Genomic DNA, 18,024 nt, shown 5'->3' with positions numbered 1-18,024 from the left:
CACCAACCGGGCACCCTAGGGGGCACTTTTACAAAAACAAAAAAAAAGGTAAAAGAGCTCCCAGGTGCATAGCACCCTTCCCTTGGGTGTTGAGCCCCCCAAATCCCCCTCAAAACCCACTGCCCACAAGTCTACACCAGTACTATAGCCCTAAGCGGTGAAGGGGGGCACCTACATGTGGGTACAGGGGGTTTGGGGGGGGTTGGACGACTAGTAGCATTAAGCAGCACAATTGTAACAGGTAGGGGGGGGATGGGCCTGGGTCCACCTGCCTGACGTCCACTGCACCCCCTAACAACTGTTCCAGGGACCTGCATACTGCTGCTTGGGAGGAGGGTATGACATTTGAGGGTGAAAGTAAAAAGTTGTGAAACATCATTTGTTGTGGTGGGAGGGGGTTAGTGACCACTGGGGGAGTCAGGGGAGGTCATCCCCGACTCCCTCTGGGGGTCATCTGGTCATTTAGGGCACTTTTTGGGGCCTTATTCGTCAAAAAACAGGGTCCAGGAAAAGTGCCCTAAATTCTAGCTACAAACGCATCCATTATCGGCGAAGGGCGCCCATCTCTGTTCGGGTGATAACCACGCCCCAGTTCCGCCTTCACCACGCCTCCGACACTCCCCCGTCAACTTTGTCCGCATCCGCGACGGAGTGCAGTTGAAAGCGTCCAAAGTTCGGCTTTCGATTATGCCGCTTTATTTGTTTTTGTGAGAAGAACGCCCATCTCCCGATTTAGGTCGGAACTTGGGCGTTATTCTCGTTCGATTATAAGCAGGCCAGTCTGCCCAACAAGATAAACTCACATGTGCCATTTTTTGTGTATACCTTACCTTGATTTGTACCTGTCTTTTTCAGGGCACAGACCGTATAAGTCTGCCCAGCACTATTCCCGCCTCCCAATCCCCTTTCCTCTCCTCCTTTCTCTTTCTGGGGAATATAGAACCTGATATTGGCACTAGAAAGCTGGAAGGTGGCTGTGGTGCAATGAGCTGACTGTATATGTATAATAAAATACCCACTGTGGAGTTGCAGAATGCAGACCAGTTGCACATTTCCAATTGTCTTTTCACATTATACTGTCTATATAACATTTTGGCAGAGATCGTTTTACCATACTGGTGCACTAAAATTCAGAAACAGGCTGGAAACTTTAGCTCAGGAAATGCTGTAAGTTTTCACGAATAACGTTTGTCTTAAAATGTGAGTTAGTTCACTAGATCTGCCAAATGACATATATTAGAAAGCATGAATTGGTTTTTGATTTTGCAAGACAGAAACCAGAAGCATGAATTCTGCCAAGTAGCTTCCACAGTGTGTGTTTGTGGCAGGGTGTGTGTGTGTGTGTATGGGGGGGGGGGGGGGGGGGGGGCAGAGATCATGTCCAGACAAGAAAGGGGCCCGGTGACTGCCTTCCTGAAACACCTGAACAGGCCAAAGTCCGGTAGCAGCTTTCAAGTAGCAGCAGAAACAATAAAATTGAAAAATCAGTGCAGGACCTGTAAGTTGGTAGATGCCAAGGGTGACCTATTTCAAACAGTGACACCTACCACCCAGAAAGCAAGATTGAAATCCAAAGGGTGAGATTTATCACCCCACAGAGTGATACTGAAAGCCAAAGAGTGACATTTTTCAGACACTGTATCTGGGGCATAAATCTAGAAAGATTTAAGTGTTGTAGAGTGACAGAAGCAACATTAAATGAGGTTTCTCCTTCATTGGTACCTCCAAAAGGACATAGAGTGAAGGGCAGCAGCACAGTTTCAGGTTTGTCCAAACTTCAATTTATTCAGAATACTTCTGCCCGATTAATCTGTAGGATTAGGAAATTTGAGTCTGTTCAACCTTTTCATGTTAAATTACATTGGCTCCCCGCCCAAGCTCGAATTTTTTAAAAATCAGCTTGCTTGGTATTTCGACCCTTTTATGGTCTTATTTCTGCATTTGTAATTAAATTGTTGAATGTCCTGCTGTTTAGACATTCTTCTCATTTACAGGATCAATTGGTGCTTCGCCTGCCTACATGTAAAGATGTTCGTTTCTTAAGAATAGATAATGCTTCTTTTCCATTCTGCGTGACTTCATTTTCGAACATCTTACTTTTATTTATTAGACTAGATCCAATTTATTTGTCATTTTGCAAGAAATGGAAAACTTAATAAAGTTCCAAATTATTTGGAAGATTCTGATTAGGGTAGAGTGATTTCTATATTGGATCTATTTTATTGCTTATATATTTTGTTGAATCTTTAGGTATTATATATCGTAACTTGAAATTGTAAACCACATTGGATCTTGAAGTAGGACAAAGAGGTAAACAACTATTATATTGATTTATATTAGCAACTACGCAATTTCTCTGCAATTTCTCTGTTGAGAGGGTAAAAGTATCTGCATAGGTTTCAAGGACAAGAAGCAGGGGACGAGGAAAGCAGTGCACACAGGAAAATTTGTTTCTGAAATTCCTTTTTGCAGTTTGTTCACTTACCTTGCATTTTCTGCAAATTAAGAAAGAAACAGCAGACAATGATCTAGACAGAGAGCAAGAGAAACAAAAAAGGGAGATTGACTATGTTACTATGAAATACACACAGGCAGGCAATGACCCAGATTAGGGGTGGCAACCTGTGGACTACCACAGAAAGCTTTATTAACCAGAGTTTTTATGATTTTTAAATAATGTAGTTCATTAATATTTTCAGAGTAGCCACCCTAGCAGTTTGTTTCCATTGCTTTTACATTTTGTATTCATTTACTTATAGAGCTCTGTGCTAGGAATAGTACTGATATTCATGCTGCCTACCCCTGACTTCTATGAAGAGGAAGATACAGAGAGAGAGAGAGATAGACACAGCAGACAATGATCTAGACAGAGTCAAAGATACACACAGAGGGAGACAGACACAACGTACAATGACCTAGACAGAGAGGAAGATACACACAGAGGAAAGACACAACATACAATGATCTAGATAGAAAGGAGGTTACACTAGATGGTTAAGTGACTTGCCCGAGGTCACAAGAAGCTGCAATGAGATCTGAACCTCATCTCTCTGGTTCCCCACCCGCTGCTCTAACACTTAGCTTGCACCTTCACTGTAACAGAAATTTCTCCTGAAATCAGACAGGCAGTGACAGTTTTTGTGAATAAGATATATGTGATCGGGTTATTAAAGCAGAAGGTCATTATGTCAATTACTGCAGCTTTCTGGTCATTAGACCTCTGAGTAAGTACTCAGTTCTGTTCAATATTTTTTTCTTCTCGGATTTAATAACCCATTGACTGCTTCTAAAGGGGAAAATACCATCCTCCCCATTTCAACACCCTTCAGTGAACCAGACTAAACTAGACTCTCCAGTTCACAAAAAATGTCACTGACTCTCTGCCTGTGGTAGAGATTCAGAGATGAAAAGAGACAGTAAAAAAGTGCTTGAATACAGTAGAGCACTGTACAGTGGAGAAAAGTGCATAAAGAAATATGAAGGAAAATGCCAATCATTAGATTGATTGCTTCCTATCAATACAAAAGATATGTTTCAGACTTGAGAAAGTCAATATCACATATGTGAATCAATAACTATAAATATGTATGAAGGAAGATGTTTCAGTAACAATCTCACGTTGAACTGCAACTATCGTTCATAAATGGTTCGCTGTATGCAGAGCTATCACGGCTCGTAAACAACACATTAAAAGTACATCATCAACGATCTAACTCCACCATTCTTTTGATAAATGTGTGTAATTCCCAAAGACCAAAAATCAATAATAGCCCAAACCAAAAAATGTGATGGTACAAAACACAAATAAGCATAAAAAATATATAAAAGCACTTAGCTGAAACTTTTTTTTTTCAAACTGCTCAATACAAGCTCAATCCTCCAACTGGTACGATGAGATACCTTGTTTTGTACTCTGCATCAGGGACTCTATTGGGCTCACAGAGGCAGCTGCAATGTTCACGTCATTCCATCTCAAGAGTGTGCCCCCCCCCCCCCTACTAAAAAAGAACTCACTTGACTAGGACAAGCTCAAAAAATACCAACCAGTCTCTAACATTCTGTTCCTTGCTAAACTTATAGAACAGACGGTCTGCATTCAATTTAACAACTGTCTAATTGAAAGTAATTGGCTAGACCCATGTCAATCTGGCTTCAGACCTGGGTAAGGAGCAGAGACAGATCTTGTGTCCCTTCTTGATGATCTGCACAGAAACCATGACAAGGGATCTGCCTTGATGCTAGTGTTGTTGGATATCTCAGCAGCCTTCCATGGTTTGGATCATATCATCATACTTACAAGGCTACACAATAATTAGTAAAGGCTAAACTCAAAAGAACAAAAATACAAATATTTATTCAAATATACAAAAGAACTTTATAAATTCATTCGAACATGGTACAATCCTGAGCTAAATAGACAAAAACAAATGCCTCTCTATTCTAAACCTAATTGTATGAAGCACAGTCCAAACATATATCACCTTATGCTGATCATTGAACACCTTCCAGAAGACAGAAGAATAGCCCATACCACTAGGTTTTGTATCAATCTCCAGCTAAAATAACATTAGAAAAAGAGGATATTTAGCAACACAGTCGGTTTCAACCCTAGACCAAAGGCCACCTGGCCGATAGACCAGGATGATCCCAACTGAACCTTGCAATGCATTATTTACTTCAGAGGGATAGAATTGACCAGAAAAGTAGAGAAGTAGAATTTTCCCCCTAATTCTATAAAACTAGGCATTCAACATTATGCTTAGTGCTCAAAGTTGGGCACACAGTTTATGGAATAAGGCCAGTTCAGGGTGCAACATAATAATTGACTGTTAATTGGAGTTATTGACTTAAATTGGTGGTAATTGGCACCAATTAACAGTTGTGGGCAGAAGTTCCCTTAGTTGTAATTCTAAAAGTTGCACATGGAATCTCTATTGTGCACAACTTCTAGGGGGGCATCGGCAGCTCATGATGTGCCTAGGAGTTATGCGTGTGGGTTATAGAATACTAGAGGTTACGCGTCTAACAGTTAGGCTTCTGAAATGGCGTCAGTGCTTGCATCTGTTAATTAACTGCAAATGAAGGCTCGTGTGTAAAGCATAGGCTACTAATTCAAGCTTATGATAGTACTAATGAGATGCCTATGTACTGACAAATGGTGAGGTGGAGTTGTACATTTTCTCAGCTACTACTCTTCTTGTCTTCACCGGTCTTCTCTATTATTATGCTTTGCTATCTTTCAAACGCTGATTTAAATTTCTTCAGTATGTGTTGTCTTTATATCACATTTTACTTCTTTAAAGTTAATACTATTGGGGGCATTTTCGAAAGAGAAGGGCGCCCATCTTCTGACACAAATCGGGAGATGGGTGTCCTTCTCTCAGGGTCACCCAAATTGGCATAATCGAAAGCCAATTTTGGGCGTCCTCAACTGCTTTCTGTCATGGGGATGACCAAAGTTCCCGGGGGGCATATTGGCAGCATACCGAAGGCGGGACGAGGGCGTGCTTAAGAGATGGGTGTCCTCAGCCAATAATGGAAAAAAGAAGGGCATCCCTGATGAGTATTTGGCCTACTTGGTCCATTTTTTTCATGACCAAGCCTCAAAAAGGTGCGCGAACTGAGCAGATGACCACTGGAGGGAATCGGGGATGACCTCCCATGACTCCCCCAGTGGTGACTAACCCCCTACCACCCTGAAAAAAACAACTTTAAAAACTTTTTTTTGCCAGCCTGAAATGTCATACTCGGGTCCATCGCAGCAGTAATCAGGTCCCTGGGAGGGGAGGTATGTGTGTGTCAGCGGAGGCATAGCGAAGGCGTGGATGTCCTTCTTTCAAACATTTTGGACATCCTGAACTGCCTCCCCCCAGGGACGGCCAAGTTTCAAAGGAGTGGAGTGGCATGGAGGAGTGGCATAGTAGTTAGAGTACTGGTCTTGCAATCTAGAGGTGGCCAGTTCAAATCCCACTGCTGCTACTTGTGATCCAAAATCCAAACAAATAAAGTGGGTGTCAGAGGCATAGCAGGTATGGATGTCCTTCTCACAGAAACATCCAGGCATGGACATCCTTCTCACAGAAACATCACATTTTGGACGGACAGAGGCATAGCGAAGGACATCCTTCACGCATACTCTTAAAAAAAAAAAAAAAGACGTCCCTGGACGTTTTTACCTGGACATATATTTTTCTAAGGTTGTAGATGGCAATTTATTTAAGGTTGTAGACAGCTATTACACATGCAGCTTGTCTGCGTGTATGAAGCCGTCTTTGGCATGCGCAGAGCAGCCACGCATAATGTTTGGCTGCTCTGCACTGGCTTCCCTTCCTTAGGAAGGAAATCATGTGCAAATGACCTAACAGCGAGCAGCGATTTCCTTCATGCATGCCAGTTCCTTTCCGAATCGGTAAGGGAAGGGCTTTTTCCGTTCAGTTAGTGCATCAATTAGTCCACTGCAGTGCCCCCTAGGGTGCCCGGTTGGTGTCCTGGCATGTCAGGGGGACCAGTGCACTACGAATGCTGGCTCCTCCCACGACCAAATGACTTGGATTTGGTCATTTTTGAGATGGGCATCCTCGGTTTCCATTATGGCCAAAAACCAGGGACGACCATCTCTAAGGTCGACCTAAATGTTGAGATTTAGGCGTCCCCGACCGTATTATCGAAATGAAAGATGGACGCCCATCTTGTTTCGATAATACGGGTTTTCCCGCCCCTTCGCCAGGACATCCTTTGAGATGGGCGTCCCCGTTCGATTATCCCCCTCCACGTAATTCACTTATCTTGATATTAGAAGTTATTTTCTGCGGGAAATCTTATTCGACATGGCGTCATGTTTCCCCCAATGGCTTTTTCAAGAATTTTCCCCATGAAATAATGCTGCCATCCGTGCCAGGAATGCTTTCTCGCTTGTCCAACAAGATCTAATGTTAAGCATGAAACTGCAGACTTACACTAAAATTCTATATTGGCAGATCCATGTGAAACTACCTTTAGAGAATTTGCGCCTAGTGTACCTCATCCCAGCACCTAAAGTTTGTTGCTCTTTCTTGAATGTACCCCTTTATGTCAAAAATAATATCAACGTGACTGGAATGCATTGGACATGGGGAAAAGAGAAGGTGGCACTTACATACCCAAGGATTTCAAACATGCTGACTCCATCTCAGACAGAAGAATTAGACGGAGATCTGAATCATAGATATCCAGAAGTTAGGAGTGAAGGGGGAGGCGCTGTTGGATTGGAGCACATCTGTAGAACCAGAAGTAGAGTGATTGTGGATACTTTTCAAGGAGCTCTCCTCAGGCAAATGGTGATGGAACCCAGGGCCGTGCCTAGGGTCTCTGGCGCCCCCCTGCAGACTATCAGTTGGCGCCCCCCCCCCCCCCGTGAAAATGATCGCTCACCACTTGCCACACTGACAGGAATTGTCAGCAATATTCTTAGAAACAAATTGCAATACATTGCAAAATAAGATAGCAGATGTAAATTCTCAAAGTGGACATATTCCAAACGCTAAATTGAAAATAAAATGATTTTTTTCTACCTTTGTTGTCTGGTGACTTTCTTTTTCCGATCATGCTGGCCCAGTATCTGAGTCTGCTGCTATCTGTCCTCTTAACTCCATTTCCAGGGCTTCCTTTCCATTTATTTCTTTACCTACTCCTTTCTTCTTCATTTCTTGCTCTATATCCATTTCCAGCAATTTCTTCTCTCTCCCTGGGTCTTGCCCTCCCATCCATGTCCATTCTTGTCCCTCTCTGCCCTTCCCTCCTCCATCCATAGCCAGCAATCCTCCTCTCTCCCCTCCCCTCCATTTCCAGCAATTTGTCCTCTCCCTGGGCCCCCATGTCCATCCTTGTCCCTCTCTGCCCTTCCCTGCTGCATCCATAGCTAGCAATCCTCCTCTCTCCCCTCCCCTTCCAGCAATTTGTCCTCTCCCTGGGCCCTGCTGCTGCCCTCCCATCCATGCCTGTCTCTCTGCCCTCCCATCCATGCCTGCCATAGGCGGTGGGTGGCCCAACTGTTTGGGGAGGCTAAAGGGGGCGGGGTTAGGGGTGGGCCAGGGGCAGAGCTTACCTCCATAAGTGTTTGACAACACTCAGAAAAAAAATAAGTAAAAATAAAAGTCACAGTTAATACCTTTTATTAAATTTAGATATTAGATATGTATCATATGTCAAAGAATAAAGTGGTTGCTCAAAGCATATACTAAACACAATCGCTCAACTGCAAAACACTAAGCACAACTTTGTGCAAAAACACACTCAGAACCTTACTGTACCATAAATATTACACTGGGAAGTCCCTAATACACCAATATACCACCATACGGAACATGCAGACCGTCAACAATATGAAACAAGGGATCATAATATCATGATACGTGTAGAGCCAAAAAACACCCTTTTAGGGTGGCTAGTGTTCACAATGAGCTCCTTTTATTAATGACCATATGTAGATCCTTCAAGAGGTAGTGTGTCATGATTTACGCTGTACACCCTTTCTGGTGTTTTGGTGCCACCTCAGTAAGGCCAACACACAATCTCTCCACTGCAAAACACTATATACAAACTTGTGCAAAACACACTCATAGCCTTACCAAACCATAACAGCATTAATTCCAAGGACAGGACGAGCTACAACCTTTATGTGTGGAAAGGCAGCACTATAATTACACCGGGCTCTAAAACACCAGTACACAACCTAGTGAAACCAAAATAAAAAAAAAAAGGGCTGCAAATACTTCACGCTAGCAGAATATTGCATCTTGATCACACATGAAAAACACATGGCTTAACAGATATGAAGGCAAAATACAAGAAGTCAGACTCCGCATACAGCAATACTAGAAACATTGAAACTTACATGCAAAATATCACAGATGTACATTTCCAAAAGCTGACATATTCCAATTAATAAATTTTGAATAAAAAATGTTTTCTACCTTTGCTGTCAGAGCATTTAGTTTTTCTATTAGCTTTGGTCCCAGTGTCTTCTTTCCATTTGATATTTTTTTCTCTCAACATGTCCACCATCTTTCTGTGTCCTTATGCGTCCTGTCTACCACCCTATCCTTTCTCCAGTTTCAACATCTGCCCTCAAAGTGTTCCAATCCAGCCTTTAAATTCAGCAATTTCCCCTCCATCCATATAAAGCATTTCTCCTCACTCCCCTCCCCTCCATCCATGTTCATCTACAACCTTTGTCTTCTCTTCCCTCCATCCGTGTGCATCTCCTTCCTTTATCTTTCCTTCCCCCCATCCTTGTCCAACATTTCTCCTCTCTTCCCTGCCCTCCACTCCATCCATGTCCAGCATTTCTCCTCTCTTCCCTCCCCTCCATCCATGTGCATCTCCTTCCTGACGTCCCTCCCCTCCATCCATCCATGTCCAACAACTCTCCATTCTCCCCTTCCCTCTCCTCCATCCATCCACCCATATCCTGCAAATTTCCTCTCTCCCCTGTCCCCATTCATCCATCCATGTCCAGAATTCTCCTCTCTCCCTTGCCCTTCCCTCCATCCATCCATCCATCCATGTCCAGGAACTCTCCGTTCTCCCCTGCCCTCTCCTCCATCCATCTCCAGAAAATTTCCTCTCTCCCCTGTCCCCATTCATCCATCCATAGTAACATAGTAGATGACGGCAGAAAAAGACCTGCATGGTCCATCTAGTCTGCCCAAGATATGAGTTTATCTTGAATATGTACCTGTCTTTTTCAGGGCACAGACCGTATAAGTCTGCCCAGCAGTATTTCCCGCCTCCCAACCACCAGTCCCGTCTCCCATCACCGGCTCTGGTACAGACCGTATAAGTCTGCCCTCTCCTATCCTAGCCTCCCACCCACCAACCCCTCTTCCCCCCACCTGCTCCGCCACCCAATTTCAGCTAAGCTTCTGAGGATCCATTCCTGCTGCACAGGATTCCTTTATGCATATCCCACGCATGTTTGAATTCCGTTACCGTTTTCATCTCCACCACCTCCCGCGGGAGGGCATTCCAAGCGTCCACCACCCTCTCCGTGAAAAAATACTTCCTGACATTTTTCTTGAGTCTGCCCCCCTTCAATCTCATTTCATGTCCTCTTGTTCTACCGCCTTCCCATCTCTGGATCCCATCTCCCATGTCCAGAATTCTCCTCTCTCCCTTGCCCTCCCCTCCATCCATCCATCCATGTCCAGGAACACTCCCTTCTCCCCTGCCCTCTCCTCCATCTATCTCCAGATAATTTCCTCTCTCCCCTGTCCCCTCGATCTATGCCCAGCAATTCTCCTCTCTTCCCTGCCCTCACCTCCATCCATGTCAGCAATTCTCTCCCCTGCTCTGCCCTCTCCCCTCCTGTCCAGTGATTTCTTCTCTCTCCCTGCCCTGCATCCATACATGGCCAACAATTCTCCTCTCCCCTGCCCTCCCCCCTACATGTGGCAGGCTGCAGCGTTTTTGCGAGGCAGCTCTGGCTCTCCCTCCTTCCTTCCTTGGTTCCCGCTCTGGCTCCCCGATCAGCAGCCCCCCCCCCCCCCGCGTGTTTTAACCTTTACTCTCCGACGTGGCAGCGATGTCAATCAATGAAGAACATACAACAGACTCGCTTCCAGCTTCTCTCTTCACACAGTGTCCCGCCCTCGCGGGAACAGGAAATGCATCATCGCTGACGCTGAAGGCGGGACACTGTGTGAAGAGAGAAGCTGGAAGCGAGTCTGTTGTACGTTCTTCATTGATTGACATCGCTGCCACGTCGGAGAGTAAAGGTTAAAACACGCGGGGGGGGGGGGGGGGGGCTGCTGATTGGGGAGCCAGAGCGGGAACCAAGGAAGGAAGGAGGGAGAGCCCGAGCTGCCTCGCAAAAGCGCTACGCTTGTGAGGGCAGCAGGGAAGTCCGAAGTCCACGATTGGGCTGGGGCGCCGGGGCGGGGGTAAGCACCGCGGCGGTGCCCTCCAGAGGTGGGCGCCCCCCTGCGGCGCTTACCTCGCTTACCGCATCGGCACGGCCCTGATGGAACCCATGAGGAAAGGGGCAATGCTGGATCTAGTTCTCACAGCTGGAGACAATCTAGCCAATATTCAGCCATGAGGATCAGTGATTTTTTCAAATGTTCACAGGGGGACTTCAACAGCCCAATCTTATTTTGACCCTCTTCAGGACCATTTTTCACCCTGTTGAATCTTTTCATTACTTAGGAAATATGCTAGACTCTCAACTCACTTTCTTGCCACAAATTTCTGTGGTGTATAAATCCAGTTTTTATATTCTCAGACAGTTATGCTCGGTGATGTGCTATTTCAATCATGATACCATTCATTCACTTATCCTTTCACTGCTCATTTCACAGCTAGATTACTGCAATATTGTTTATCTCAGATCTCCTCATTCATGTTTAAAGCAACGTCAAACACTTCAGAACACCGCCATTAGACTACTGTGCCGTGCTCACTATTATGATCATAAGAACATGTCTCTCCCCTCCTCCAAGGTTATCATTGGCTTCCTGTTGATCAGTGGATCATTTACAAGACACTGCTTTCCTTCAAGACTTTACGTTCCAGTCTTCCTAAATATTTATTTATCTTTTTCTCACTCTTCGTTCCCTGAATGATCATCGTTTGGTTTTGCCTAGCCCTAAACAGGCAACTTTGGAGTCGACCAAGCATCAGGCATTTTTCTCTGCTGCCTTATTTCTTTGGAATTTGCTACCATTAACTCTTTGTGCAGAATCTTTTATTAAACAATTTAAGAGTGCCTTGAAGACCTGTTTTTCATACTTGCATTTAATACTGGTCAGATGGGGGATGTGGTCTAAATTTGTTGGATGCTACTCCTGTTTTCCACCCCATCTTTCCCTCCCCTAAGGCCCTTGTCCTCCTTCCCTCCTCAATGTCTTGCCCATCCCTTGCTATGTCTTTCAATCCTTCCATCAGTATTGTCCTCTGGTGTGAATGATAATCTTTTCTTTTCGGTCAAGATATTGTAGTTCCTTTTCTTACCGATTTTTATTGCAATTTTAGAATTGTACACTGCCTTGGTCTACCAGTTAATGAAGGCAGTATAACAAGTATATTGTAAATAATAATAATAATAAATAATCACTGCTATTGTTGAATTAGGCCCTGATACTTATTCAGTGGCAGACCATGTCCTGGAACTGGTATTGAATATCCGGGACTTCGTTGGATATAGACGTTATGTGGGTGCTTTTTGCATGGTCCTATCTACTCGGTTAGACACCAACACTGAACATGACCAATACTCACATAACTGCCAGCTCTGCTCCAATTCCACCCCTGGGCAACTCAATACTAACAAGATAATGCCACATTGGTCAGAGTGGATATTTAAAAGCTCTGCCTGGTTAAGTGTTGCTGAACATCTCTTCTCCTTCAAGCCTGCTGATCAGGGTCTAAACCCTCAATATCTACCCCATGTTACTATTTTACACTTCTATTTCCATGGCTTTGCTGTGGACAAATATATTAGAAATCATCTGGTTTTGCTGCACTGAAAATCATTTTGGAATATAAGGCCAACTCGTTGGGCAAAAGCTCGTTTTCTGCAAGTGGTATCGGCTAAGCTTGAATGGCCACTGTTCAGATATATATAACGCAGAGGGGCCGGGAAGGATTAAAATTGATCTGTTTCACATTCCCCTGTGTATCTGCGTTGTGATGTGGAAAGCAGACAATATGAGCCTTCCATTACGGTGTTTGCCTTCAGCCTATTGTGTCCTCATTGGATTACCCCCTCCCCCCCCCCCCCCCCCCCCCCGCAAGGGAGCTCAGCCAAGAGCTTGGTTTCACAGGTTCATTCATAGGTTGATGCAACTTGTTAAGTGACTGTGGAATGCATATTCTATGTAATACAAGCAAACAAGTCCTGCTTATTAACGATTTCAACCCTATCTGTCTGTGGCAAAAAGAAAGGCAAGGTCTAACTTTTCTTTTGTAAACAGTGGATGTCAAGGTATGTGGTTTGTGGTATCTTTTGATCTCCCCAAAGCACTGACAAAACATTTAAAAAAAAAAAAAAATTTGTGTTGCTTGGAGACTCCATTATCCAAGACATTAACCTGGGAATGTCGTTCAAGGGTCTCAGCAAGGTGAAAATCCGGTTCCTCAGCTAGAGGGAATACCAGCCAAATACTGAGTGCCATTAGAGAAGTACAGAGAGATTTCCAGAAGTTGGAGAGCGGCTAAAGTCCTTAGTAAAGACCACAGCTTTTTCAGAAGTACTACCAGCCTATGGAAAGAGAGAGGAAAGGGCTTCATTATATAAAGTACTTCAATAAGGGGTCCTTATACCAAGCTGTGTAAAAGGAGGCCCATGGTGGCATCGGTGCGTGGGTTTGCTGCACGCTGAGGTCCCCTTTTACCGCAGTGGGTAAAAGATTTTTTCAAAGTGGGAGTAAATGCCCGAGCGTGGCCTTTTACTCCCGGAGCCCTGACCCGGCGGTAACTGGGCAACACATGGCACTGCACAATTACTGCTGGATAAGCCCCTGGTGCTAGAAAAATAAATCGTTTTTCCTAGCACTGTAAATGGTGCACAGCAGAAGCCAGAACTACCACCAGCCTCTGAGTGAGCCCGGCAGAAGGGCCGATTTGCCGCATGGCATTGCTGCAGTAGCCCTACCGTGGCTTGATAAAAGGGCCCCTAACTGCCTTAAAACCTGGGGTCAAGAAGAAGGTTAACTGGATATAGATCTGGAACTAGATATCCAAAGGCTGGGGATGAAAGGGGTGGTGCTGTTGTTAAAAGATTTCTACCTGCCAGATGTGGATTGGAACGTCCCATCTGAAGAAACAGAAAGAAGTAGAGAGATCCTGGATGCCTGTTCAGACAAATGGTGACAGAACTCATGAGGGAAGGGGTGATGCTAGACCTAGTACTTACAAATAGAGAAGGTGGGTCTAGTGTCCGAGCAGGTGCTCATCTAGGCAATAGTGATTATCACATGATATGGTTGATATAAGAGTTAAAGCGGAAGGCAGACACACAAACCTCAAAAGTCCTGGATTTCAAACATGCTGACTTTAGTAGAACGAAGAGGTACCTGAAGAAAGGGCTGGCAGCATAGGACGGAGGGAGGGGGTAACCTGCATGGAGCGGCAATTAGAACTCTAGCCATCTAATTGGGCAGACTGGATGGGCCATGCTGGCCTTTATCTGCTGTCATTTACTGTTTTACATGTGTATCACCACATGTCCACTTGATGAGGACATGGCGAGGCAAGTGGTTCTGCCAGTAAGATCTGCAAACGCGGTAGTGATGTGTAGTAAGAAACATGGCCAACAGTGAGTATTCTGCCATTAGGAAGAAAAGCCTCATTCACTGGGCGCCTCCTTTGTGCATCCTTTTCTGTCAAGTCATTTCTTCTTCCTCTCTCTGGTATTTTGACCTCGTTACAGAGTCAGAAATAAAAAATATGCTGTGCACTGACAGATATTTTCCATTCCTATCAGCAGCCCCTCTCTCCTTATCTCCCTGATTTCTGACAAAAGCCTAAACATTGGCATAGAGAAAAAGCTTCTAGAAACCCAAGATGGTATTAAACATTAGAGAACTGATCTAAGATTCCCATAACACAAGGTGCCCAACGTATCCTTAACAGCATTATGCTGTATGGCTCAGATGTGCCAGCTAAGCATATTTGTAACCAGCCCCCGCCTTACAAAAATGACACTGCAGGGCCTCAGCTGCTGCTTCTAATAGGCACATTTAAAGGAGTAAAATAGATTCTGAGTTGCATTGCCACAGGAAACTGATTAACGAACGATGTAAGGGCTACTACATAAATGCATTTTTTTTCTTCACGCCAAGGTCATCTATTGAACACATCTGTCCCGCATTTGAATCTGTGTCTAGTAGGGGAGCTTGATTATATGATTTACATTTCTTACTGCTAAACAATGTTTAGTGTTGCCAATATCTTGATTGCCCTCTAGTGGGATTGAATGGAAAAACAGTAAGATTTTTTTCAGTTTCATCTGTTCTTTCTGCCTTAATAGTCTTCATTAATTTTCATAAATAGTTTTCCTAGATTAAGATAGGGATTGGAGGAGTAGCCTAATGGTTAGAGCAGCAGGCTGAGAGCAGAAGACCCAGGTTCAAATCCCACAGCAGCTCCTTGTGGCCTTGGTCAAACCACTTAACCTTCCATTGCCAGGGGTGGAACTGGCAACTCAACTTTTTTGGGAGGGGGCCTGCTATTCAAATCGTCACACCTGTGGGCAGCAGGAACAAGAAAGTTTAAGTTAAATTTACTGAAAAGCAAAGAGATTATTGATCTGCTCGAATGATAATAGCTTAAACAGAAACATACTGTTACTACCCAGAAACATAGGAGCCAACTTTTCAAAATTATTGGGGGTGCTAAGCCTAATGGAAATACCATGGACACAATTTTCTCAATATTGGGGGTGGTTAAGCACCCACAGCTCCCACAGAGTCGGCTCCTATGCCCAGAAAGCCATACTAATCACATGCCCTATAGGACATGACACTGTCTGAGTGCAAAAGGCCACATTGAGAAAGTATATAGTCTGTGCTGCAGAACTGGCAAGTTACTTCCAGGAGGGAGACTTTTTGCCAATCCTGGTTTTGAACATACACCTCAAAGCAATGTGAAATAGAGAGGGGCATAATCGAATGGGGCGCCCAAGTTTTCCTGAGGACGTCCTCGCAAGACGTCCCGGTGAAGGGGCAGGGAAACCAGTATTATCGAAACAAGATGGATGTCCATGTTTCGTTTCGATAATACAGTCGAGGACACCCAAATATTGACATTTAGGTTGTCCCTAGAGATTGTCGTCCTTGAACTTGGTTGTTTCTGATTTTCGGCGATAATGGAAACTAAGGACGCCCATCTCAGAAACGACCAAATGCAAGCCCTTTGGTCATGGATGGAGCCAGCATTCATAGTGCATTGGTCCCTCTGACATGCCAGGACACCAACCGGGCACCCTAGGGGGCACTGCAGTGGACTTCAGAAAAAGCTCCCAGGTACATAGCTCCCTTACCTTGTGTGCTGAGCCCCCCAACCCCCCCCCAAAACCCACCACCCACAACTGTACGCTACCATAGCCCTTACAGGTGAAGGGGGGCACGTACATGTGGGTACAGTGGGTTTGTGGTGGGTTTTGGACGGCTCATATTTACCACCACAAGTGTAACAAGTGGGGGGGGGATGGGCCTGGGTCCACCTGCCTGAAGTGCACTGCACCCACTAAAACTGCTCCAGGGACCTGCATATTGCTGCGATGGACCTGAGTATGACATTTGAGGCTGGCACAAAAGATTTTTAAATTATTTTTTGAGGGTGGGAGGGGGTTAGTGACCACTGGGGGGAGTAAGGGGAGGTCATCCCCGATTCCCTCCGGTGGTCATCTAGTCAGTTCGGGCACCTTTTCGTGGCTTGGTCGTAACAAAAGGACCAAGTAAAGTCGTCCAAGTGTTCGTCAGGGATGCCCTTCTTTTTTCGATTATGGGTCGAGGACGCCCATGTGTTAAGCATGCCCAAGTCCCGCCTACGCTATGCCTCCGACACGCCCCAGTGAACTTTGGTCGTTCCCGCGACGATAAGCAGTTGTGGATGCCCAAAATCGGCTTTCGATTATGCCGATTTGGGTGACCCTGGGAGAAGGACGCCCATCTTCCAATTTGTGTCGAAAGATGGGCATCCTTCTCTTTCGAAAATAAACCTGTAAGTCTAGGATTCTATCCATTGAAATCCATGCTGCAGGTTCCATCATGCATCGGGATAGGGTTGTCAAAAAGCCCTCTTGGAGCTGGGTAACTTGGCAACTCTGCTGCTGTTGGATGACTTTACTAGTCAAGCTTTGCTTATTTTGCCACACACTTACTGGATGGTGAAAATGGTCTTTGAGTTCCAGCGGTGGTCACTGTGGTTGATTTCAAGTTTAAGTTTATTTCAGGATTTACTATCCTGCTCATCAAAGAGCATGTCTGGGCGGCTTACAGTCTAATAATTAAAGAAAAAGAAGACAATAGTAAAGTATGGAATGAAGGGGTGGGTTAGAATCAGGGCTTTCTTTGAGGGGGTACTTGGGGGTACTGAATACCGGCACCTTTCCAATTGTCTGCTAAAATTGACCCCAAGTTTTAATGAAAGAGCTCAGGCTCAACACACCAATTCTGCCTTGCCATAGATTCTGTGACTGGTTGCAGGGGGCCTGGCTATTGTGGGGTGGGCCCCTCAGTTATCACCCCACCCCTGAAAGGTAGCCTAGCATTTGAGTACCGGCACCTTTTTTGCTAAAAAACAAAACACACATAAGATAGATGAGATGGGGATAGGAAAGGAGAGTTGAAATTGGTCTACTGAGTCTAACAGTTACAGGCTGGCTTCATCTCCACGGACTGTATTTGCAGGATTAGGAGTACGTTTCAGAGAAAAGGAACATTTTAAGATCAATTTTACAGGTTTTAAGAGATGTCTGTTGCCAAAGAGAGTGGGGTAGCTCGTTCTAATCTTCAGGACTCTGAACTGAGAAAATTGCCTTCCTGGTGGTATGTTGATGGATTATCTCCCAGAAAGATGGCACTATCAGTAAATTTTGAAAAGATGATCACAACATTCTTGTATTTGAATATGAGGTTAACAAACGAGAAAGATAAGATGGATTTTAAAGACCAAGACTAAAATCTTATAGATAATATGGTAGGGCAGGGGAAGCCAATGGGCAGCTTTCAATAGTGGAGTAACATGATCAAATTTCTTTTTTCCAGTGATGAGTTTAATGGCGGTATTTTGAACTATTTGTAGACTCCTTATATGTTGTGAGTCTTATATAGAGAGAATTACAGTAGTCAAGTTTGCTGATAATAAAAGAGTGGATGCATATATTTATTGCGGGTGGGTCAAGAAAAGTGCAAATTGAGTGGATTTGTTGTATTCTGCAGAAACATTGTCGAATTACAGTAGTAACGTATGGGCAATAGGAGAGTGAATCATCTAAAATGACACCTACAATTTTTGTGTTAGATGATTGAAGAATAGCAGTTG

Source organism: Microcaecilia unicolor, chromosome 8, assembly GCF_901765095.1.
Source record: "Microcaecilia unicolor chromosome 8, aMicUni1.1, whole genome shotgun sequence".
NCBI classification, from domain to species: Eukaryota; Metazoa; Chordata; class Amphibia; order Gymnophiona; family Siphonopidae; genus Microcaecilia; species Microcaecilia unicolor.
Note: the sequence above shows the minus strand (reverse complement) of the source record.